The following is a 25,625-nucleotide window of genomic DNA, read 5'->3' as shown; positions in this document are numbered from 1 at the left end:
CCCAGGGTTTTTAAGCTTTTGCTTAGTGTTTGTCTCTGAGATTAAAAAAACCCAATAAATCGACCTTGTGTACAGCAAAGACATGGTTAGTCAGAGCCTCAAATGTCGAGTAAAATGGAGCTTGTGTGCCACCACCATGTAGATTTTTTTTCCAACTTAAAGCTCTTCTGTGGCTTTTAATCCAAACTCAGAATGAATACTTGAAAATGAGGACTTACCTTAAAGTCTTTGTCTTTTTGCTCTGATCTTATTTCTGCTGACTTTTTTTTACAGTCCTCAACTGGGAAATTACAAAAATAAAGCATATGTGTTACCATTTGAGCAAGCTTTGAGGTTGCCCTTGGGTATGTTGCTAGCTTCTCATAACCCAGGGGCTTGGCTAGCGGTATCTTTTTGTTTTTGTTCCTCAGTTTGCTTTTTTTTTTTAACTACCAAGCTTAAATGGTAGTTAAAGTGGTAAGCTGAATTCATTACCTGTGACTGTTTAAAAATGTATGTTTTTGTTAAATTTAACTAATGGTGAACCTTTTAATGAATCTAAATTCTATTTGTTCTGATGTGTCCTTTGACTCAAGGGGTAAAATATTTAAAGTTTTCCCCTTTTTTTTTTGCTTTCTAATAAAAAAATCCCCAAATGAGACTTGTGATATCAAGAAAGAAATTTAATTGCTCACTATTTTCCTGAATCCTTTTCTCATTTACATAAGCTAATTGTTGATCTTATCCAAAAATTTAACTACCAGATTTACTCAGAATTTCATTTCTTTCATGTATTACAGTAGGTGAAACATTACCATTTAATAATAAACAAAATCAAAGTGCCACTAATTCGAAATTTGGGATCCTTTGGATTAGGAAGCCAGTTTAGCATAATAGAAAGAATACCAAATGTATAGTCTCAGGAGCTGTGTTCAAATCCCGGCTCTGCTACTTTCTGACCTGTGTGACCTGGAGGAAGTTACTGAAAATCTGAAGTTTGTTTTCTGATGTATAGAATGATAGGGAGTTGGGTTAGATGATTGGCAGCTAGGTGGCTTGATGTTTAAAGCATTTGACCTAGAAATGGGTACACCTGAGCTAGAATTCTGACTCAGACGCTTAACCAGCCATATGACCCTACGTAAATCACTTAACCTGTCTCAGTTTCCTTATTTGTGAAATGGAGATTATCATGGCACCTGCTTACCTTGATTGTTTTAAGTATCAAAACCAATTTACTAAATATTTATGGCCTAGTACTATGCTAAGCATTGGAGATACAAAAAGAGGCAAAAGGCAATCTGTCCTCAAGGAGCTTACAATCTAATAGAAACATACAAACACATAAATACAAAGCAAACTGTAATAGGATAAATAGGAAATAATTAAAAGAGAGAAAACACTGGGATTAAAAGGCATTAGGGCAGGCTTCCTGTAGAAGGTGGGATTTTAGTTGGGACTTAAAGGAAGCCAAGAAGTCTGTAGTCAGAGAAGATAATATGTACAATGCTTTGCAAACCTTAAAGTGTTAAATAAACTCTGGTTGCTGCTGTTGCTACCACCACCCCCACTCCCACCCCCACTACTACTACTACTACCGTGTTTCCCCGATAATAAGACACTGTCTCATTAAATTTTTTGGACAGAAAACCACCAGAGGGCTTATTTTCAGGGGAGGGCTTATTTTAATGAACATTGACAGCAATTTTAATAAACAGGTAAATGTGAACAAAAAAATGTACCTTTATTCAATAAGCAAATCACTGGGGAAGAACAGGATGACGCGCTCACTGCTGCAGCTCTGCTTGGATGCAGCTTGGAGCGCGGCATGCGTTTCACGGGGGGGGGGGAACGGTGCATACAGAGGGTACCGTAATGTAGCGTGTAGTGCAGGGGATCACCTTCACTACAGTAGCAATCTCAATAGGGCTTTTTTTCGGGGGAGGCTTATTTTAGAGGAATCTTACACAGTAAGGGGAGGGCTTATTTTCGGGATAGGTCTTATTATTGGGGAAACACGGTACTACTACTACTACTACTACTACTACTACTACTACTACTACTAGTATGCAACTGAAATGTATCCCTTTTAAATATTAACCCTGTTCTTTAACTATTTAAAATAATGAACCAACAAACATTTATTGTGTCCACTACATGCCGGGCATCTTTCCAAAATATACTATATACTTAATCATTTTGTGCAAATTAAACACAATTTACCCATTTCTGGATGATTCAGAGTCACTATTCTTTCTGTTCATTTTCATTTGTTAATTGATTACTATATGCAAAATACTTTGCTAAGGCTGATGAGAAAATGACGTGGATACTTCCCGTTTCCTCAAAGTACTCACAACCCTGGTTATAATTCTACTCAACTTTCCTCCATAGTATGCGGCTCTTAAAGAAGGGGATGAAGCTGCGATGTGAATAACTACAACAAATAGCAAAAAACAAATATGGAAAAGCTCTACTAAGTTTCATCATGAAGATCATCAATAATTATACTGTACTTTTATATTCACATGCCCTCAGGGACTATTAAAGCATATAGAACTTTTTATCAATTCTTAAATGCCCTTGTAGTTCTCTGTGTTATTTAATAGGTGTTTGTTTCCTTCAATGTAAGTGATCAGTCAGTATGTCTTAAAGTAGAATCTTCCTTCCTAATTTGAAATTTTTCATCTGTTGTAGGCTAGGAAAAGAGATAACTATTTTTGTTAGAATTATACCTAAAATAAGTGTAATTCTGCTCCAAGCTTGTTTCTGAAAGGTTCTTCAGCAGGTGGATTTTAATATGTATTTTGACTTCTCAAAATCTTTTTATTACACCCTTTGATGCAGAGGCAGTTTTGTGAAGAGTTGAGATTGCTTGATAAGTGACTTTTGGATAAATAAACTATTATTGTATTGTGTTTTGGGTTTGTGTTCATTATTTCTATAAGGAATTATAATTTTTTTTAAAAATGGAGGAATAAAATTGCTACATGCTTACAGACTGTATAATAAATGTTTATTCTTTTATTTCCATTTACAACTATATTTGTCTTTGTGGAATGAGCTCATCTTTGCTGGATAGGACCAGCACATTCAATTTCAGAAGACCTTCACCCCCAAGCTACGGTATAATTAGAATCCGAGATCTCCATCTCATTTCTATTTTTTTTTTTTTTTGACTCCTGAGTGTACATTTTTACCGTGGAAAGTTTCCAAGAAGCTTGTCCCTGGCCTTTGATGCCTCATTCAGGCAACAGAGCAAACTACTGTTCAGATTTGAGCAGGGGTTATTGGTTTAATTTTTGACTTAGTTGTCTGGTCATTTCAGTAATTCAAAGATACTTTTATTTCACTTGCCCTGGAATATTATGAATAACTGGTGGCTTATTTGGATTTTCCTATTGACTTTGGGGTTTTAATTTTTGCTCCTATTCTATTTCTAGATTCCTTTTGGTCTGTCTGACCTACTTGAGTGAGTGCTATTAATTGACAACGTCTTGGAGGGACAAAAGGAACTTTACCATCTGTATTTTGTACCAAAGACCTGGGAAAAGTAAGTTATTTTCTAACTTCCCTTTAAAAAAAAAGCTGTTATTTTTTTCTTCAAAGTTTAGGGTGAACACAGTGTCTGTGACATCCGTGGCTCAGTCAACTTCCCAGGGTGGTACTTTTTGCCCACTCTGATTTTTCAAAGCCAAGAGGGGATCTGTTCTATAAAGAACCTCCAAGAAATTGGATAACCTTTTACAGCAGGCCATTTCTGCTGGGTTTTACACATTGGGCTCTTCAGGTTGTGATCAAACCTTTATCTGGTTTGAAATGGATGGATTATACATCCCAGGCAAGCTAGTATCCTGTGGTGCAGGATAGAACAGAAACTAAGCTGCTTTTCTCAGTCTCAGGATTCAGGATACATCAGATTTCAGGTTGGCTCTCCCTTTTGAATTTGTAAGAAAAATAAAGCAGTTGCAACTGACTCTACTTAATTGAGAAAGGACCAAGAATAGGATGTGGAAATAGTGAATTGCTGATTCACAGGTTAATCAAATGGTTTAATCCTGGTGGGAAATTGATGAGCTATCAGACCCATGGTTTGTGAATTGTATTTCTGGTATTTGAAGTACACTTTAAAGTTAATGCATCAATGTTTTTGCTTTCCTGAAAAATATGCTTTACTGGCAGAAGGTTCAGTTCTGCCAACTGAGCATTCTGATAAGAAGGTGGAATGAACATAAAAGAAAAATTAGAAGATAACATATGCAGTTTGAAAGTCTTAATTTACACAATTTATGACTGAAACATTGCCAAATGCTGGGCAAAATGTAAAAAAATCATTTCTGACATTTCCCAAAGAATCACTTATGGAGAATCTATGTTCTTTCCAACATAAAAATATTAAATAAATAACTGAATTGTGTAATAGCTCCCTTGTGTTTTAAGAGTGTTCCCCTCATTTTGACCATAGCCTCTTAGATTCAAAAGGGTCCTCATAGGTCACCTAGTCCAACCATCTTTTCAATGTGGTAATTCCTTTTGTAGGATCCCTAACAGGCTATCTGTCAGCCAGATTTTTCTTGAATACTTTAAATGAGAGGAGTGCATATCCTGTGAGGCAGATCATTTCATTTTGGGGGCAGCTATGATTATGTAATGACAATATAGTGAAATAATTTTTTAAAACATATATAGCAGTGCTACAGAAATTGAGCTGAGGCACTGAATGTCTGAAGAAAGTAGAATCAGTTTTATGGGTTGCATTTTTATGCATTATGCATTGGTTTTTTTGTATATGTCTTATGTTAGGCATTTTGTAATAATTATAAAGAAGGAAGTGTTTTTAGTTCTGAAATGTCTTTGAAGGTAAAAATACTTCCGTGTGTAATGAATGCAAATGAAAGTATAAATGAAGCTAGATTTTTATTGCCAGGCATTTTGGAATATATTAACACTGAAAGAGATTCATGGGTAGTCAAATTTGCTCCAAGCAATACTGATTCATTAAACTCCTTAGGATTTGTCCATTTGTTTCATGTTTAGGGGTAATAGTCTTTCTACTGGAAAGTAATGCCATTGAAAGCAGTTTGGAAATCTTCCCAAAGTACTCAGTCCCTTTCATAATCAATAATGTTGTCATATAGAACCACCAAAATGGCAACAACGCAAACTATTGTCAAGGGAATTAAAAAAAAATTCCAGGAAGGTCTGTGAGAATCCTGGGATGTGATAATCATGTCGTTTAAAAAAAGTGCAATAAAGAAAAACTTGCTCAAATTGCTATTCTGTCTTCGATACATGTGTGAACCAGGAATCAATTGATAGTCATAAGTCCTCTCATCTTATCCCCCCCAAAAATGTGCATGTGTTTAATGTGTTACCTTCAAGCTCTCAAGAATGCCTTGAGCATTTGGAATGTGTTTCCTGCCTGTGGGACTATGAGCAATTCACTTCATCTTTCTGGCCTCAGTTTCTTCAATTGTAAAATAAAGGTTTGGATTAGATTGCCTCTGAGGGCTTTGTCAGCTTTAGATCTCTGATCCTGTGAATATACATGTGACTCTCCAGAGCCTGGAATCATTGGTGCTTGATTTGTGCCTTTTCAATCGTTTATTCTTTATGTGGCTAAATTGCCTTTCTCATTCTTTTCTTGTTTACCTTCCTTTGCTATGGAGCTGAAGGAGGATATTACGGAATCTCATAAGACTGTAAATTCAATGACAAAAATGAAATGTCTTTAATTTACTGTCCTCAGGAAATAATATTGTCCATTGTTAAATTATTAACTGTGTTAAATTAAATTATTGTATTAAATATCCTTTTGGCTGGTGGTTAGGGAATGTTATCATCCTGCTATGAAATCTCACCCTCCTCAACCCTTCCACCCTCCCCTTTTTTAAAACTCCTCTGCACAGGTATGAAAGCTACTTGACTCTTTTTGACAAATGGAGCCCAAGTAAGCCGTATATTACAGAAAGACCTGTGAAGGAAGGGCTTCCCTCTCTGCTAAGGAGCTGTTTATCTGGCAGTTCACAAACGGTAACAAAGGCCTTTTCTGAAATTTGTGTTTGGTGGCCCAGGATTTTCAAAAGTAATCAGTCATCTGATCTGTCTTCCCTGTTTGTTTTTGCTTTAGAGGAAAAATGAACCCCTCTGTAACTTGGGCCTTCCAATCACGTATTTGAATGCACCTTCCTACATTCCTCTTCAACTTTTTCCAAGAAATACCCTCTCTCACACACAGACACAGACACAGACACACACACACAGTTGAGGTGAATTCAATTACTCAGCAAGTATATTTTGGGGAAGGGAGAAGGGAACAAGCATTTATGTACTATGTACATATGTACATAGCATTATGTACAAGCATTTAAGCCCTGTGTTAAGTGCTTTTACAAATATTATCTCATTCCATCCTCACAACAACCCTGAGAGATAGATGTTATTATTATCCCCATTTCACAGTTGAGGGAAACAGAGGTGAAATGGTATCCCAGTTAGTGTCAGAGGCTGGATTTGAACTCACATCTTTCTCACTCCACGTCATATTCTATCCACTGCACCACCAGCTGCCTCTTAGCTCCTGTTGAATGTAAACTATGTCTTGGCCACTGTGCTAAGCTCTGGGTATTCAAAGAAAGGTAAAAATACAGTTCCTACCTTCAAAGAGCTCATACAGTCATGAGGAAGACAACATGAAAACAATGGAATCTGTTCCTCTGAATTTGGGCAGATTGTGTATGAGACCCAAAGCCAATGAGCTACTTATGATTGGATCCCAGTTCCTTTCTTTACCCCATATTGACTTTTGGTTAGGGAGAGCTAGGAGTAGACAGAGCTTTTTATATGAATACATGAAATGGTTGTTTATATTCTGTAAATTTTCGTGTACATGTCTCCCCTCTTTGAATATAAGCTCCATGAGGGTAAGAACTATTTCACTTTTTTACGTGTAGGTGCTTATTAATCCCTTGCTTATTGGTTTTTTTCCTCAATGTGAGTTACTTACAATATGGGATTTTCTAAATTAATAGAGGCCACTAGATAGTTCGGTGGATAGAATGCTGGACCTGGAGTCAGGAAGACCCGAGTTAAAATGTAGTCTCAAATACTTAATAGTTGTGTGACCTTGGGCAAGTCACTTAACCTCTGTTTGCCTTAATCCACTGGAGAAGGAAGTGAGAAACCACTACAGGATCTTTACCAAGAAAACCACATGGACAGGATGGTCCACAGGGTCACAAAGAGTCAGATACGATTGAACTACATCAAGACTAATAGAAATTTGAACCACACATGACCCAAAGGTTAAGTGACTTAGAGCCACACAACTAATGAATGTCAGAAATGGCATCTGAACCCAAATCTTTCTCCAAGTTCAGTAATCTTTGTCTTCTTTGCTATACATAAACTTCATGCAATGCCTCAACTTCCAGCGTACTATCTGAAAAAAGGAATTAAATGGAACTCATCTTCTTCATGCCCTAAGTATTCATGGTAGTCAGAAAGAATGGGACCAGTAGGCTCTACAGTCTGTGCTTATCATTAGAAATGTCTGATGGCTGTCAAGGGTTGCTTAGTGTATAAGGCCTTTTGTTTGGTTTTGTTTTGTTTGGGCCCTTTGTTGTATGACTGATGACCCATTCTTCCTGCTGAACAGACCACATCAGCAGCTGCCTGCCTTTTCTGTGCTATTAGGATGATCAGGCTTGTGGATTTCTACCACGAGCACATGGGCTTTCTTCACTGACCTACCAAGAAATTGAATCTGTGGAATGGTGTCTGAAAAAAAGAGCCATTGGGACATCACTGCTTTACTGGTGAAGCAAATTTCAGTCCAAATTAATCTGAAGATGAAAGATATTTTTAGACCTTTCTGTAGTCTTCTATCTTGAAAGTAGTATGGTCTTTGAAGAGAAGCTTTATGGATAGAGGGACTGGCCTTAGCATCTGGAAGAAAGTCCTACCTTTGACACATACTGTCTATGGGCAAGCAGCTTAACCTCTCTGTGTTCCAGGCAACTCCTTAAGACTCTGAGGTATAGGAGAATTGTTGATCTGTATCAATGCTGGAAATTTCCATAACAGGGATTTCTTATATGGAGTGTTGGATTTAGGGAATGGCAGTTATAAAAAGAAAATAACAAAATATTTGTAGCATCTACCTTACCTCACCTGGGTGTAAAGCTCAAATGAGGTAATGTATGCAAAGGGCTTTGCAAACCTCAAAGGCTAGTTATTATTTTGGGGGTCTGTTGTTCTTCTTGCTTTATAGTCCATCTATGTGTCTGGTAAAGATTTTGTTACTTATTTGTATTAATTTAGTTGCATTTATGCCACAAATAGTATTTTAACTTATTAAAGTGGGAATTATTTTAGAATAATCACTGCCCTAGGGAGGCTAGGTGGTGCAGTGAATAGAGCACTGGCCCTGGAGTCAGGAGGACCTGAGTTCAAATGTGGCCTCAGACACTTAACACTTACTAGCCATGTGACCTTGGGCAAGTCACTTAAGCCCAATTGCCCTGCCTTCCCTCCTCCAAAAAGTAATTGCTGCCCTAATTAGCACAAAGCATTGATTTTTCTCTTTTTATTAGAATACATTTGCCTATTTACAACTCAAAATTGCTAAGCTAAGACCCTGCACAGGTCTACACAGTTTATTATGTAAATTGGTAATGGTTTACCATAAACCAGGATTAAACAGCTGGTTCTCTGAACCACAGACTTTATGCAATGTTTCGTATTTATCTATACCTTCTTCCTATGCACTAAATTTAATTAAAAATTTTTTTTAAATTGCAAAAGATATGATCACTTGAAAACTTTTATCTTTTATTATTTTTGTTTTATGATGGAACACCTGTTATAGATTTAAACAAAGATGTTCTGTGCTTAAATTTTAAAATGATTAGATATATAAGTAAGGGTAGAAAGGGTTAGACAGAATGTGTGGCAAAGGAGGTCTGACGAGGGGTTTCAGTTGACTGTAATCTCAATATGAGTCATCAGTGTCATGCAACAGAATTCAAACCTGAGGAGATTTTCCTGACTCCATGTTCAGCATCATCTACTGTGTCGTATGACTTCTCCATTGTATAGTCATTGTCAGTCCTAAGCAGACCCTCAGCTTCGCCATTTGTGAAATGAAAGGAATTAGACTAGATGGGGATCTTTCATATCTCTCTCTTTTAGCTCTGAAATGACATGCCTGTGTGATACGCACAAAATTTCTTTCATTTGTGATCAAATAGACATTTATAAACAGCTCTTGCATTTTAGAGAGATTGCCAGATTGATTAGTTTCAGGAAATTCCTAGTTGTCACTCGAGTAACTGAAACTAAAGTTAAAATTAACGTCTTGCTGGCAGTTTTTAGAGATGGAAGGCTTTATTTTGCTGACTAATTAATGTGACATAACATAACACAAGTGCCTGTTTATAAAATGCATGTTGTGTAATTTCTCCCCCTCTCCCCAAAACCAAAAACAGCTCTTGGAATTGAGGTTCATCTGTGCTTCTGGAGTCTTTCATACTCAGGCTTAGGAAAGAGACAAAGCAAATTTCCCCTAGTTTAGATGCTGAAATTGTCAGCAAATACTAAGCTTGCAATGCTAATAATAATAGCTAACATATATATGTATTTGTATATACATATTTATACACACATACATATACAAGCATATATGTGTATATATATAATATATGTATGTATGGACTAAGAGTGAGAGAGAGAACACAAAAACATGCACACTTTAAGGTTTGCAAAGCACCTTCCACATATCTCATTTTGTCCTCACAGCAACACTGGAAGATAGGTGCTGTTCTTGTCTCCATTTTTACAGCTGAAAAAAATGGAGGCAGATAGAGGTTAAGCAATAAAAACAGTAATTATATAAGTAATATTATAATTAATAAACAAGTAATAGTCATAATGATAATAGTTAATGTCTATATAGCATTTTAAGATTTGCAAAGAGCACATTATAAATATTATCTTGTTTGATCCTCCCAGCAACCTTGAGTGGTAGGTAGTGTTATTATCCCCATTTTGTAGATAATGAAACTGAGGCACAAACAGGTTAAGTGACTTGCCCAGGGTAATACAGTAAGTCTCTGAGGCAGAATTTAACCTCAGGTCTTCCTGACTCAAGATCCTATTCTATCCACTACACCAAGTGGCCTCTAGGTTAGGAAGACCAAGTTAAAAGTGTTGTTTTTTTTTGTTTGGGGGGAAATTCCCCATTTCAATGATGCTAATAGGAGTGAGTTACCTGCTGCAAGTGGAATGATCATCTAAATGGATAGAAAGTTGGACTGGGAGTTCAGAAGACCTGAGTTCAAATTCTGCTGCATACATTTACTGGCTGGGGACCCTGGGCACTTAGTCACTTAAATTCTCACCTAAATTTACTTATCTGTAAAATGGGTATACTAATAACACCTACTTCCCAGGGATGTGGCAAGGATCAAATGAGATAACATTTGCAAAGTTCATCAAAGTTCATTAAAGCTGCCTATAAATGTTAATATTATGATGCGAAGCGGCCTGAGGAAAGAGCACAGGCAGGTCCTGGATACTGGTTTAGGAGGTGCTAATTGATGGACAGCTAGAATCAAGGGTATAGATGGGACTTTTAGAGGGAACCTGCTTCAGAAACAGCTCTGTTTCAGAGAAAAAAAGGGAGGTACCTGAAAAATTTCTCTTTTTTATTGCTAAAGAATTGTTCCAGATGGTGTTATGGAAGAACTGCTTCAAGACTGAGTGAGCAGAGAGCAGACCAATTCAGAGCTTAGTGATCAGCTGGTTTTCTTGAGAGCGGTCAATCATAGATTTAGGGTTGAAAAATTTTTCAGATATTGTCTCATCCCAAACCCATGTTTTCCAAGTGAAGAAATGAGGTTTTAATTTGATCCAAAGTCATATGTACAGGAATTGAACCTGCATTATTTGGCATGTAGTAGGTGCTTAATAAATATTTATTGATTGCTTTCAAATTTTGCATTCTTTCTGCTCTATGGGTCATAGGCAAGACTGCTATTATTGAAGGCTCTCTGGCTGCTTACCTCCTATAGGTTATGCCTTAAAGACCAACCTGAATGAGATATATGAACTCGATCTACAGGGTTTCTAATTAATGCAGTTTATTTTAATGAATCAATTTCATCTGATTTTGATTATAAGCTTCTAGAAGCCAGGCGTTTTCCAGTGAAGCTGCCTGTTGAAGGATGAGACATCAGCATGCTCCATGTGTAAATGAGTGCCTTGCTGGACATTTGGTGATGAAATTTCCAAATAGTTATCTATCATTCCATCCTGATGATGGATGGAGAGGTTTTTGTGAACTCCATTAGATAGGAATATTGATGAGGTTTTGTTCTGAGAATGAGGCGATGTTGAGAAATGGGCTCCTTCACCTTTGGCCCATCATTTGTAAGCTCTCAGTAGTATTGATTTGCAAGCCTAGGGTGTGCTGAGTAAATGTGAAATCATACTTTGTCTTTAACAAATATATGAAAAACAAACCAGGCAGCATCTCCATAGAATTTTTTTTGTATCCTTATGTTGTTTGATCATCAAGCTTTGAAAGGCATCCTGCCTCATAGTCTACAGCAAGGCAGAGGCCCGCCTAGATATTGATACTTGCCATACTTGCATAGGATCCCCTACCTGGAACTGTTACAACAATGATATAATATGTGAGAGTGAAGAAGTCTGAGAGACCAAGATGAGGAGCTGTGGTATAGATGCAAATCATGCTCCTTCGCACACGTCCTGTATCAGACTGAGACTCAGAAGATGTAGGTTCAGTTTCTGGACCCACCATTTACCAGCTGCATAAGGACAGTCAGATCACTGATCAGCCTTCAATCTCACTTTTTTTTTTCCATCTGTAAAATGGAAATGAAAAGATTTCTATTACCTGCCTCACAGGATTATAGATGGGTTTTTAATTGGTGCTTGGTTCTTTCTGGGGAGGAGTTGTTGCTTGGGATTTGATCATTGTTGGGCAGCCCCCAATTATGGAAATCCCCTCCACCAATGCAGATAAGTATTTTGTTTATAAATTTGGGTCTCATAGAGTGAGGGGTGAAGCAGAAAGGAGGAGTCACTTAGAAGTTAAGTAAATTACCTAGGGTCATCTACCTGGCTTGCACCAGGGGCTGGCACTGAATCTAGGCCTTCCTGACTCCTTCACGGTCTCCCTGTCTACTACACCAGTGGTATCAAACTCAGAAATGGGTCAACTGATCCATACATAAGGACCCTTAGGGGCTTGGGGGAATGCATATAAATATACATTAGATCTATATTGATTTAGTTCTAAATGCAATGTTATCTGTATTTTATTGTATTTTTTATTTGTTTTGTTAAATAGTTCCCAATTGCATTTTAATCTGGTTAAGGCATCAGTTGGGTGGGTATCAGTTGCCAGGGTTGGACATCTCTGGACCATTTCGTGCTACCTCCTCTCATCAGAGGAGGCAACACACCCAGTCTTATAGCATTATTATTATTTTATATTAGACATATTAGAAATTAGATGTTAGATATATTAGAATATTATATGTTCCATAATCATTCATATTCACATTGTGTTTTAAGGTTTTCAAAGTATTTTTCTTACATCAGCTGTGAGGTGAGTTTTAAGAGAAGACCTTAGAGGTCATCAAACCCAGTCCAGTCTCCCCATTTTATAGATGAGGAAACTGATGCTCGTAAAGCTTAAGGAATTTCCTCATAGTCACACAGCTAATAAGTGGCAGAACTAGGATTCAAGCCCAAGCCTTCTCCATCCAGATTCAAAGTTCTTTCTACTGCTATTTTAGAGATGACTAAACAGAGGTTTTGAGAGGGGAGGTGATTTAGTATCACACAGTTGGGAAGTATCAATAGGGACTCAGCTAAGTCTTTTGACCCCAAAACAGTAAGTACTGCTTTATCCTGCTTAACTGGAATGGGCATCTTCAATCAGTCATTGCATCAAGGATAAACACTAAGCCCCTACCTACCTTGTATCAGGCACCGTGTTAAGCACTCTGGATACAAAAAGAGGCAAAAAACAGTCCCTAATCTCAAGGAGTTTACAATCTAATTGAAGAGACAACATGGAAAAAAATAGTACTATGTGCAGAAGAGATAGGAAATAATTAACAAATGAAGGAATTATGAGGTGTTGGAGGTGGCTTCCTGGAGAAGGTGAAACTTCATTTGGGACTTAATGAAGGCTAGGGAGCTCAGATGTGTTGGAGGGGAAAGAAGCCATGGGTATATGACATTAATTCAGATTCTCCATGGATTTTTCCCTCATGCTAGTGTTAATGACTATGAGGGAGAGAGGTTGCCAATTTGATGAGTTACCATACCCATGACAGATGACTGAGACATAAGGTCCATGGATTAGCATACTGCTTAATTCTATTTGTATTAATTGGTGCCAAACTCTAGTGTTATCTTCTTCTGGGTCGAATTGCTTAGAGATGTTTGCATGAGACCTTGAGGGCGGCCAGAGGGGTTATTTTCAAATGCCGTGTTTCAATCAATAAATGAACCTTATCTCTTGCATGACTGGCACTGGACTACATATATCCTGGGAATCCAAAGTCACTAGGAAACAGATCTTTTCCTCAAGGGGCCTTCATTCTATCAGGTGAGACAAGATAGAGGTAGATAGTTATACAAAGAATGATAAGGGACTTTGGGAGGGAAGAGGGCCCTCATAGCTGGGGCACATCAGAAAGGCTTCAAGGTTGTGTTTGAACTAAGTTTTGGAAGAAACTAAGAGGTGGGGGGAGGATGGAGTCCATGCCAAGCAGTAGGGGTATGGAGGAGTACATTCCAGACTGGGGCACAGAATTAACACTTATAAATTGTTCAGGTCAAGACAACTTGTAGTGGAAATAGGGATTGTCCAACTATTCTGGAAAGCACTGCTAGGCATAGAGAGGGTAGAAGGGGAGAAGAATTTTAATACCGGGAAATGACAGTGATGCGCCACTAGAAATGCAAATAAAAAAAAAACAACTAAAAGACAAGCTAGCTCTTATTCTGGAGATTCATTCTGGAGAAGCTATGGTTTTGAAGGATCCAGAAGATGGAATTGGCCATAGAAGCATCATTAATGGAGTTGGAATGATGTGCCAGGGGTGGCCGCGATCTGTGGATCAATAAAGACTTTCAGGTTTTGTATTCAGTTTACTAGCTTTTATAGATCTTTAAAAGAAGTTTTGTTTTTGCTTTATATTTTATGTGCTTGCTCAGAATCAGAAGTGATTTTTTTTTATGGAAAGTATTATTTCAAGAGCGTCATTTCTTCTGGCCTCTGAAATACTTTGGGGTGTTGCAGCACAGTAGTGTTAGCCCTCTGTGACAACCGAACGTTTCTCTGGGGCTTGATTTCCTAACTTGTATTTGCTGCTGTGGTGGAAAAATGCACAATATGAATAACTCTTGCATAATCCTGCATAGAAAGCATTGGTGCAGATAGGTGAGTGGCTTGCTGATTTCCATTCTGCACAGTCTCCCTTGAGGTGAAAGGAAAAGACAATCACTAGAAATATTGGTATTGTATGAAGGCCAACAAAGAATAGGAATGGCTCTTCTAGGCTGTTAGTATTCAGTGATTCACCAGCTTTTGTCTGTCACAAGTTAGTTATTTTTCTTTTAAATTTTAACACAAAGCCCTTTTGCTTTTTTCCCTGCTGGAAGGTGTTGTATGTTAAAGTTGCTAGCAAAATATCAATTGATAAAATATTTTTCTGTACAATTGTTTTTGTCATAGTGAAGCTGGGTGTGGGGCCACCTGCTTATTGGGGCTGTACTCTTCTGACTGTGGAAAAATGGGAACAGCAAAAAAAAGTTAAACTGTTTTCTTAACTCTTTAGATTGTGTTTCTTTTTATGCATCCTCTGTGCAAAGATAACTCTCTTTGTTTTAAATCTTAGTGATTTCATGCATTACCCCAGGGATGATAAACACATTCCTTGGGGAACGTGCATGAATTTTAAGGCAAATATCAAACTCATTCTTTCTATGGTACTCTCTTTGTGAAGTGGACACCCAAGCCCTATGGGTCATTCATGGCATCCAGCAAACATTTGTAGAATGAATAAATTAATAAATCAATGAACAAATGAAGATCAGTAATGTCAAGGTATTTCAGCCATTATATTTTGATCTAGAACCACCAAATGGTAAACTGCTCACATGAAAAGCCTGATATTTTCTTCTTTGCAAGAACCTTTGAGGTCCCTTCCTGTACCATCTCTAGAGTTATAAACTGAGTCAACTTTCTGAGAAATTTTCCAGGTCCATCAGTTTATAATTAATTCCCAATTCCCCATGTTGTGGTTAGAAAAACTGAAGTAGAAGGCAGCCTCTGGATTTGATATTTTGATGGTTTCGAAGACTGGCTGTCCTCTACTTTTAAACATTCATTTTAGAAAAGATCTCTACATAAGAACATCTGTTCTACTTTCTACTCCTTTGCCGTTGCCCACAAGAGCTGATATCCTCCATCTGGAGACTCTCTTGTCTCAGAACTAGGATCTGGAAGCACTACCACCCTAGGACTGCCAATTGAAGCTAAGCTGGTTTTTCTCTTTCCTTGGAGGAGCTAATGAACTTAAAAATCTCTGCCCTTTGATACATTAGTGCCCTCTAGGGCACCACATAAAAATGAGAAGAATTTTGCAGATGGTTGGGAAAAGTACTAGGTGTAGATAGAGTCCTCAATAGTCTTTTTGAAATTTTACTATGTTTACTAAATCATGTGGCCACAGAAAATTGACTATGTGTAAATTCATCAGATCTACAGAGGGTCAACAGAGAGCAGGACCTTTCTCAGAGATGGGGTGGGGGCTAAAGCCACAGACGGTTTCATATTTTAATAATCCTGACCCATGTTTCACATACCCCAGATTCATTCAGAGCCCAGTTTATCAAGTATTTGTTTTTGCCCAATTCAGAGGTCTCCTGGCTTGGTGGAATTGGGCACAAAGGGAGCCAACCTTGGGCCTGTGAGTTGAGGATGATGGGAAATACTGGGCTGGTTGCTTAACTAGTATTACACTTGGTGGATAAAATGATAAACTCTACTCCTGTGCTCAACAATCATAGAGTGAGCCTGTGTTTCTGCTGGCTTGTAGAAGGCCAGGAACATGCATGATACCACCTCAAGCAGCACCTGGACCAAGTATAAATGCAACGGGCACAAAAGTTCCAAACTCTGGCTTCTCTTTCTCTTTTTTTCTTCTTGAAGCCTTTCCTTGCTGTTACAGTCTCAGTAAATCTCTTAGACTTCTGAATTTGACAGCATTTATTGTCTGTTGTACCATCCACTTGACACTTATCACATACCTCTCTTAGCTTTTTGGGTGATTTTTCTGTCATAATCCCAGATGGAATGGCGGGCTCTTAAGGACAAGAACCAAGTCCCTGGCTTTGCTTTTTTTTTTTTTAATAGCTCTTCCCTTTTAATTTCTAGCTCCTGGGAAAATTGCTTGAAATTATAACACTTGATATTCCTATAGGGACTCAGCATTTACTGAGCTCAGTCATGTACATTGTCTTACTTAACCCTCACAACAGCCTTGTCAGGTAAGTACTATAGGTATTATTGTTTCCATTTTGCAGATGAGGAAATGGAGAGCTTATGATTTGTCCTCTTAAGCCTCAGAGGCAGAATTTGTTTTCAGGCAGATCTCTTGATTTCAGGCACCACTTCTCTTGATTAAAAGCCCTGTCCCCCTCTCCTTTATTTGAGGCAGCCTGGTGAAATGAGCTGGAAGCACCTAGGCTAACTCTGCCTCTTGTTATTTACTGGCAATGTGACCATAGCCATAGCCATATTATTGTCTGGTGTCTGAGTCTCTCGTCTGAGTCTCAGTTTTTTTCCACTGTAAAATGGTGATAATGGGTGGTTAGGTGGTGCAGTGAATAGAGCACTGGCCCTGGAGTCAGAAGGACCTGAGTTCAAATCCAGCCTCCGACACTTGCAATACTTGCTAGCCATGTGACTTTGGGCAAGTCACTTAATTCCAATTGCCCTCCAAAAAACCAAAAACAAAAACTTCAGGGCAGCCAGGTAGAGCAGTGAGTAAGAGCACCGGCCCCAGAGTTGGGATGACCTGGGATCGAATCCGGGCTCAGACACTTAGCACCCACCCAGAAACAGCTGGCCATGTAACCTTGAGGAAGTTACTTAACCCCAACAGCTTTAAAAAAAATGGTGATAATGATATCTGTAGCACCTAATCCATAGGGTTGTTAGGAAGTTCACATGAGATAATGTTTATAAAACACTTTGCAAACTGTAATATGCTGTATAATCTTATTTATCACTGTTACTGTTATTATTGCAGCATACTGCTTCTCATATAACAGTATCTCTCATACTCACTTAGTCACTCAATAAATATTTGCAGGCATATTGCTTGAGCACACCCAGGGATATATAGCACTGTAACAGCCTGTTATTATCCTTAAGATGCTTCCAATAAAAAAAGATAGGGAGGTGATAGGACAATCAATATAAAATGTATGTTAAGTGAAAGTAGAATTGGAGAAGAGAGAAAAGATGAAATAGGGTGGGATTTTGGGAAGAAAGTGAAAAAAGGGGAAGTCTAGAGAGTTGATTGTCCTGTTTCACCATTCAGCCAGCATTTAAGAACCCGAGGGACTGTGTTTCAGTTAATCTGTATGATTCAGATAATTCAGATGTTTATTTGTCTGACTTGGTCTCTAGAATGAGTTGTTTTTTTTAAAAATTCATTTGAGAGATTGCCCTTCTTTCATCTCCTCATAGTTTTGACTCTCCTTGGCCTGATGTAGGGTTTAGTTCTCACCTTTGCTATTTGTCACGTGTTTGACCTTTGGCCAGACCCTTCACCTCTCTCGATCTTCTTGGTGTCTTTATCTGTAAAGTGAGGGAATTGCTTTAGGTAATTTCTAAGGTTCTTTGTACCTCTGAGTCCTATGATCCTAGAATCAAAATAAGATAATGTTATTTTAAGTGTTTGGTATTAACGTATTTCATTGACTATATTTTGATGTAATATAATATATTGTCATGTATAAGTAATAGTTTTATCGTTTGATATGTAATTAGTAATATATGGGAGAGGCATCATAGTGTAGCAGATAAAGAGCTGACCTTGGCACCAGGAATCCCAGGATTCCGGTTCTACTTTTGATGTACACTGGCTATATGACCCCTGAGCAAGACACTTGGGTTCTCAGTGCTCCAAGCAACTTTCCAAAAATATAAATAACAGGGAAGGTAGAGACTTGAAATGGTAAAGGAAGTTTGTCATTGGGAGCTCCATATGCCAATGAAATCACAGGTCTGATGTCTCTCCCCTATAGGAACATATTCCTAGACTAATATTCTTATATGACAATAGGTATCCTAGTAATAGGTCATTATTATTTAATCCAGTTTCTATTTCTTGTGAATATTAAATACAATTTTAGGTTCTTTTCACTGGAGTTTGACAATGTTATATCTCTGTCTTACCAAACATCCTGATTACGCTAATAAATAATTTAATTATTATGGATTTGTTGCCACAGAAAACATCTGATAATCTGTTGTACATCTTGCAATAAGCAGAAAGAAGGAGAAATGCTCACTAGCTGTTTGGAAAGTCAGATAAATAGGCATTTATTAATTTGTTTCAGCAAGATGAACTTTGTTAATCACAAATGATGGCCCATATAGTGGTAACTTAGAATGGGTAATCATAGATAAATGTGATAATGTGCATGTTTATAGAACCCAATAGCTTTCAAAGCATTCATAGCATCATCAGTAATTTTGATCTGAAATATCAGCGTTTCTATGGCAATAGTAATTTAATTCAGATGCATTTCCATTTAATCTGTAAGTAGAGATAGAAATACATTATTTTTTAGAACAAATTTTTATCGTAAGAAAAATGGCTTGGGGGAAGTTATGAAAGGGAAAAATTTGATATTTTTGTTGTTCACTTGTTTCAGTCATGTCCAGCTCTTCATGACCCAATTTGGGGTTTTCTTGGCAAAGATACAAGAGTGGTTAGCCATTTCCTTCTCCAGCTGATTCTACAGATGAGGAAACTGAGGCATACAGGGTTAAGTGACTTAACCTGGGATCACAGTAATGTTAATCCTATTTTTCACTTTCTCTCCTCCCCCCTTTAATAGGCCTCACCTGGAATCCATTAAGGGAAGCTCATACCTTTTGTTAATTTCTAATTTGGCACTGAGTCAGGAGGGTTGTGATGACTTCTGGCTCTGAGAAGTGTATATATTCTCTGAGTTGGTATTTTGCCTTGGGGGCTTGCTTATGAGAAGGATTGTGTGATTCCCTGGTTCTGAGTGGCCATGTATTCAGAACTCTATGACTGCTCAGTAATATCTCCTGATTTAGGGATGTATGGAAAATGTATAGTTGATTCAGGCAGTCAAGAACCCTGTCTGTTGGTCTTCATTTCTCTGTTTATATTTTCTCTGAAATTCAGGTGCTGACTTTTCCCCTGAAGTAGTGAATGTTATTAAAAAAGACCCCTTAAACAGCTGTCTTTCCTAGTAAAGCAGATCTAAGAACCTGTGCTAGCGCCATCCTGGGTATGTCAATGTGGTTGCTGGTACAGACACATGGCTAGAAAATGCTTTATATTCAGAAAGATGCATCTTCTTGATTCCAGGCCCAGCGCTCTGTCCACTGTGTCTCCTAGCTGCCCGCCCCACCCCCCATCCCCAATTGACATTAACTTTATTAAATAATGTCTTCTAAAAGACATTCTTGGTGGCCAAAGGAAATATTCACATAGAGTTTCCATTTTTAGAAAGACATTCCTAGAACAAGCTTTACTTTACATCTTTCACAGACATTAATTTAAAAGATGAACTAAACCATAATTTTTATCTTTCAAATTTGTATAATTTATTGTATTGTTAGTATTCAAAGCTGATTGCAATGAAGATGTATCAGGTAGAGTGAGGGCCAGCATTTTGTTTTATTTTTTGGTTTTTATTGCTACATTTTGTTTTTGCATCATCTTTATTTCTGAATATATCCTTTTTTCCCTTACCCAGCAAAGTACTCCTTGTAACAAAGAATAAGAAAAGGGGGGGGGGTAACACCTGGCCGTGTAACCTTGAGCAAGTTACTTAACCCCAATTGCTTAGGGGCGGCCAGGTGGCTCAGCAAGTAAGAGTACCGGCTCCAGTGTCCGTATGACCTGGATCAAATCCGGGCTCAGATACTCAGCACCACACCCAGAAATAACTGGCCGTGTAACCTTGAACAAGTTACTTAACCCTGATTGCTTATAAAAAAAAAAAAGAGGGAGAAAAGGGGGGGGGTGGCGTTCAGCAAATGAAAGTAAAACATGAATCAAGTCTGACCATGTAGACAGTGTTGTAGTTATTGTAAATATATTTCTTTGCTGATATGTCTTTTCCATGTTTTTCTGAATTCCTCATATTCATCCTTTCTTATGGTGCAATAATATTCCATTACCCTCATATACCACAATGTGTTTAGGAAAGGACCTACAAGCAAATACATTTTTGTCCCTGTTGTCTTTCTTGGAACTCTCTTTTGGCTGTGCTCTACCCTCTCCTCTCCTGGCCAACATTCTTTTCATTCTGTCACTGTCTTCTCTCCCCCTCCTTTTCTAACCTTTATGTCACCTAAGTGTGTGCCTCTCCTTCTCCCCTGCCTTCCCCTTCCCTGAGTCAGGGATCACTGTAGTGAACTATCCTTGTCACTGTACGGTAGCATGGGAGACTACATGGCCCTTAGTGACTCCAGGGGTATCTGAAGTCTGAGGTTTTTCTTTTCAGTCAAAGTGAGTATTGTTTTACAAACACGTTTTGTGTCTGCCTCCCTGGGTAATCTTTGTTCCAAATTCACTGATCTCTTCTATGGAGCTGAAATTAAGAACTTGGGCAGGTTAATAGGTACTCAAAAATGAAACGACTGATACTTTGAATGTAAGATTTATAATCTAACACCGTCATGGAATTCAGTTGTAAAAGATCTTCCAGACACGTATTTCACTGCTCAATGTAAAACATAATTTTGAATTACATAGATGGGTAAAAGAAAAAGGCTGAAACTGAAGAAATATTAGCTGGAAACCATGATAATATGATAATATCTGGGCAATTACTGTCAACAATATCCCCATCCAGACAGACTCCTATTGAAAATAATATGCCTTTTTCGGTAGTTTGCTTTTTTATGAACAAAACTGTCAAGCTGTCCAATTATATGCCACTTTAGCATGGACTTTCTAAGTTCTATAATTGCAGCTTGGCAATGGAAAATAGATTTTCCACTTGGATGTGTAAAAGAATGCTAGGTTTAAAGAATCAGCATTTTACGATAATTTTAGAGTGAATCACTTTAACTTTTCTGTTTTCCATCACTGCTTTTCAGTTATGTCATGTTTTAATTGTTCCCATAAAGTTAAAGCAACCTTGTGTTATTGTTTTTGTTTTTCCCTCTGAATGAATAATTTCCTCACAAATTCTTCAGTACTAAACCACCACTGCTAATTACTGGGGATGAGATCAAGCATTTTAAAAAATAATCTCAAACAATGGAAAACTTCAGGGTTTTAAAGTAATACCTGAAACTCTGAATGTTTCATTGTTTAAGATGTAACCTTTGTGTTGAGGATTATTTTTATTTATTTTAACCTTTGGCTTTCTTTGTTTTCCTGTGTGACCCTTTAAACTATTGACTCTTTTGGCTCTGCCACTTACTGCCTGAATGAGGAACCTTTGAGATCCCTCCCAATTCTAAATCTGTATTTAGACATTTGACTCTATCAGTACATGAAGTTGTCAGAAACCCAAAATGTGCCTGAGTCTCATACAGACAACTTTGGTTTTTAAAGTTATGGTGCTAGAAAAAGGGGACAGAGAGTGCTAAAAATCACATAGTTCTTAGTTCTTAGTCTAGAAACGTTAGTTTACCAGTTGCTACTTTGAGTATGTTTTCTGGAGTTTCACTTATTTCAGAGTCTGAAGGTAGGATACCTATGAACTTGCCTGCTTTATACCAAATGGTTACTGACCTGAAAAGTTGTTGTTCAGCTGTTTCAACTCTTTGTAACGCCATTTGAGGTTTCCCTGGCAAAAATACTGGAGTATTTTGCCATTTCCTTCTGTAGTTCATTTTACAGGAGAGGAAACTGAGGCAAACAGGACTAAGTAACTTACCCAGGATCACATAGTTTGTGTCTGAATCTGGATTTGAACTCAGGTCTTTCTGACTCCAAGCCCAACCTCTATCAGCTTGTGCTACTTAGCTGTTCCAATCTGGAGAGATTCATTCTTTAACATATTCCTCAGAAAGATACATATAGAAATGGCTTATAAGTCCTGGCAGCCTTCTTTCTTTAATTTTTTGCATTTCTATCATCTAGGTTGCCATATTGCACCTCTCTAGCACTATTATGATTAAATAGCCTATTTTATTTGACACTTATGCTGGCATTGCTATATGGGAATCAGATCCTATTGTGATCTTCAGATGAAGTATAGCAGGGTGCGGAGGTGGGGGAAACCTTAGATTGGCTGAGATAAATTTATCTCTGCTTTTCAAAACATAGTGTGATCACAGTATAATTCACTTGTACAACTCGGAAATGAAACTCTTGTTTCAACTGTTCTTGATTTTTTATGAGGACCAGTGGAACAAAGAAGAATCTGGGAGTTTGTGGGGTAGAGAAAGCTTGGGTAGTCGATAGAATTTGAAGCAGAGCTGACATCTCCAAACTGATGAATTTCTTTCAAGGTGATTTATATTCTTGCAAGAAAGCTAAGAAGACTGAGTGATTGATCTCTCGGTTAGACTTTATGAAATAACCCCATCAGGCAGGCAAATGGTCTGCATCCTGTACTCTTGCTTAGCATTTACGTTTGTAGGCATTCTTGTTCCTGGACCCATTAGAAGTGCTCTTAAAGTGTAGCTTTAAAAAATTATCTGTTCTTTTGTCGTGAGAAACTTTGTCCATTGCCAGTGACAGTAGGGTCCAATTTAGAGACTTGGCTCTGATTCACATTCTCACTATGATTGACTCTTGTCCGGAAAGCCTGTTCATATCCACAGTCCAACCAGCACTATCTGTCTTAGCTACCATTCACATCTGCTAAAAGTGTGTGGATTGCCAGAGATCCATGCAGATAAATTACCTATGGCTTAGCCCCCTCAAACCTGAAATCTAATTGCAGCAGCACATTGAACTGATTGATGTATCTTTCCTAAAGTATCGATATTTTCCTTCATTTGTGTGCTGACTTTTAGATGACTTTGATTTCTGTTCTAGCATGATTTTGTATTACTTCTTCCCTCCTCCCAATCATACATCTGGCATTCCAGCAAAATAGGCCTACCAGTTGAAGTCACAATTTCATTTCCTACCATTTCTTTAGAAATCAGTTCCGATGCCTGGATTTCATTCCTTCCTTATGCCTACCTATCAGAATCCTTATCTTTCTTTAATACTTTAAGTCAGATGCCACTACCTCTTGGAAATTTTTTCCTGATTCCCTCAGTTAACAGCAACATCAATCATGTATAATAATAATAAAAATGAGGATGCCATTCAAATTTATTTATGAAAACACAGAGTCTTCTGATTGCAATTCAGGATTAGGTCATCAGAACCAGAAATGAACAGAAAGGTTATTGTCTAGAGAGCCTGGGCTTGTTCAATGTGGTGGAAATTATATGATGCTGCACTGTCATCTGTAAAAATACATCTTTTGAATACCTAGCAAGACATGGCTAGAATGAAATTTTAGAAATTCATTATCATTCATGTACTGACAGATGACAAATCCTCCATATTATCAACATAGGTCTCAAACACTTTTTTATTTTTTTGAGGCGGAAAGGCAGGGCGATTGGGGTTAAGTGACTTGCCCAAGGTCACACAGCTATTATGTGTAAAGTGTCTGAGACTGGATTTATACTCAGGTCCTCCTGACTTCAAGGCCAGTGCTCTATTCACTGTGCCACCTAGCTGCACTACTGTTGCTGGTCCTCTCTTTGAAAGGAAAGCCATCTTGGGGTAAGAAGGTCAGTCCTGTTCTGGTCACAGCCCCTGATGACTGGAGAAGCTTTCAAGAGGTCTCCAAGGACAGGAAGCTGCTTTGGCTGCTCCATTTGTCTGAGCTCTGACCCTGTTCAGAGTCGACTTTTTGTTTTCTTCTTCCTCAGTGTGATATCCTACTGACTACCTAAGCTATCCTTTTCTGGATTCCCCTGGCAACAAAAGCAGACAGGGTTTCTCTCTGTGCCTCAGCTGGCCCTTAACTCATTTCCCTGATACACATTCACAGGACGCAGCTAGTGCTCTCCCATGCCACTCCCTTCTTGGTTCTGTGCCTTATGTTCTCAGCTTTTTCTTCTTCTGTAGCCCTAGACAAAAGCAGACCTCAAGAACTCAAAAAAGGCCTCCAGTCCCTCAAGCTTCCATTTTTTCCCATTAAAGCTGCTAGCTAGTTAATTCACTAAACTCATCTCTATTGTGGTTGTATTAGAGATATGGCTCCCCCAATCCTGATTGCAGTTAACCATGCACTTTCATAGTTGTTTTCTAAAAATAACTATATCCTTAATGCATGCAAAGGAGTAACAATAGACATAAGAACTTTAGATCAGCAGAAGGGTCAGGCGTTAGCAGAGCAGATACTGATCCTTGTACTGCCCCTAAAATCAATTTGTAAACCCATCACGCTGCTCGCTGTAGAGGGATGCCAGGGCCATTCCAGAGAGGCAAGTGTACAGAAATTTTGCATTTGTGTTTTAGGCTGGAGTTCTTTTAATGGAAAAGAACTAGAAATGAGAGGAAGGAATGAAAAGAAGCAGTGAAAGTAGAAGGGTTTCCTTGTGAGTGAAGATCTAAGTGTCTGCTTTAAATGAAAGCAGAGAAGGAATATGAATGTTGCTCTACTTCATGCCTGGGACGTATTTCCTTCTCATTCTGCTTCTCCTTAGTTTCCTTCATGGCTCTGCTTAAGCCTTCCCTGTTTCCTTCCTCATTCCACCTTCCAGCTACTAGTCCCTCTCCACTCTACCCCCAGCAAAACTTTGTTGTTTTTCAGTCTTTTCAGTTGTGTCCAGGACCCCATTTGGAGTTTTTGGCAAAGATACTGGAGTGGTTTACCATTTCCTTCTCCAGTTCATTTTACAAATAAGGAAACTGAGGCAAACAGGATTAAGTGACTTGCCCAGGGTCACATAGCTAGTAAGTGTCTGAGGCCAAATTTGAACTCAAGTCTTCTTGACTCCAGGACCCTGCACTCTTCCACCCTTTATTTATTATGTATATATCTATGTATTATATTGTCTCCGCCCCCAAAAAAGTAAGCTTCTTGAACTCTGTATTTGTATCCCCAGCACCTAGCATAGAAACTAGTAGGTGCTTAATAAATTCATATTAACTGGATGATGGCCTTTATATTTATTAAAATAGTGTTTAAAACAGGTAGTTTTAGAGGATGTAAGAAAGTAAATGAGAGGCAGTGTGGCATACATAATGAATGGAAAGCTGACCCCAGAGTCAGTAAGAGCTGTGTTCAGCCTCTTTTTCAGGCTGTACTGACCATATGACTCTGAGCAAGGGGCTAAACCCCTTAGTTCT

General features: G+C 38.2%; 1 protein-coding gene across 7 annotated transcripts in view; it reads left to right on the top strand.

Moving 5' to 3' along the window:
• Positions 1-25,625, top strand: part of APBB2 (amyloid beta precursor protein binding family B member 2) — a 420,856-nt gene that overhangs the window by 107,188 nt on the left and 288,043 nt on the right. For 6 of the 7 annotated variants that reach the window (XM_069105115.1, XM_069105114.1, XM_069105118.1 and 3 more), the window contains one exon: positions 3,423-3,532. The exons of the other annotated variant lie outside the window; for it this stretch is intronic. The gene's annotated coding sequence lies outside the window, so the exon portion shown is untranslated. The remainder of the gene's footprint in view (positions 1-3,422; positions 3,533-25,625) is intronic. 7 annotated transcript variants of the gene reach the window in all.

The sequence above is a fragment of the Petaurus breviceps genome, unplaced genomic scaffold (genome assembly GCF_028583685.1).
Source record: "Petaurus breviceps papuanus isolate PSGF00001 unplaced genomic scaffold, PetGlider_PUasm1.0 76, whole genome shotgun sequence".
NCBI lineage: Eukaryota > Metazoa > Chordata > Mammalia > Diprotodontia > Petauridae > Petaurus > Petaurus breviceps.
The sequence above is the reverse complement of the archived record's forward strand: the minus strand, read 5'-3'. Positions and strand labels throughout refer to the sequence as shown.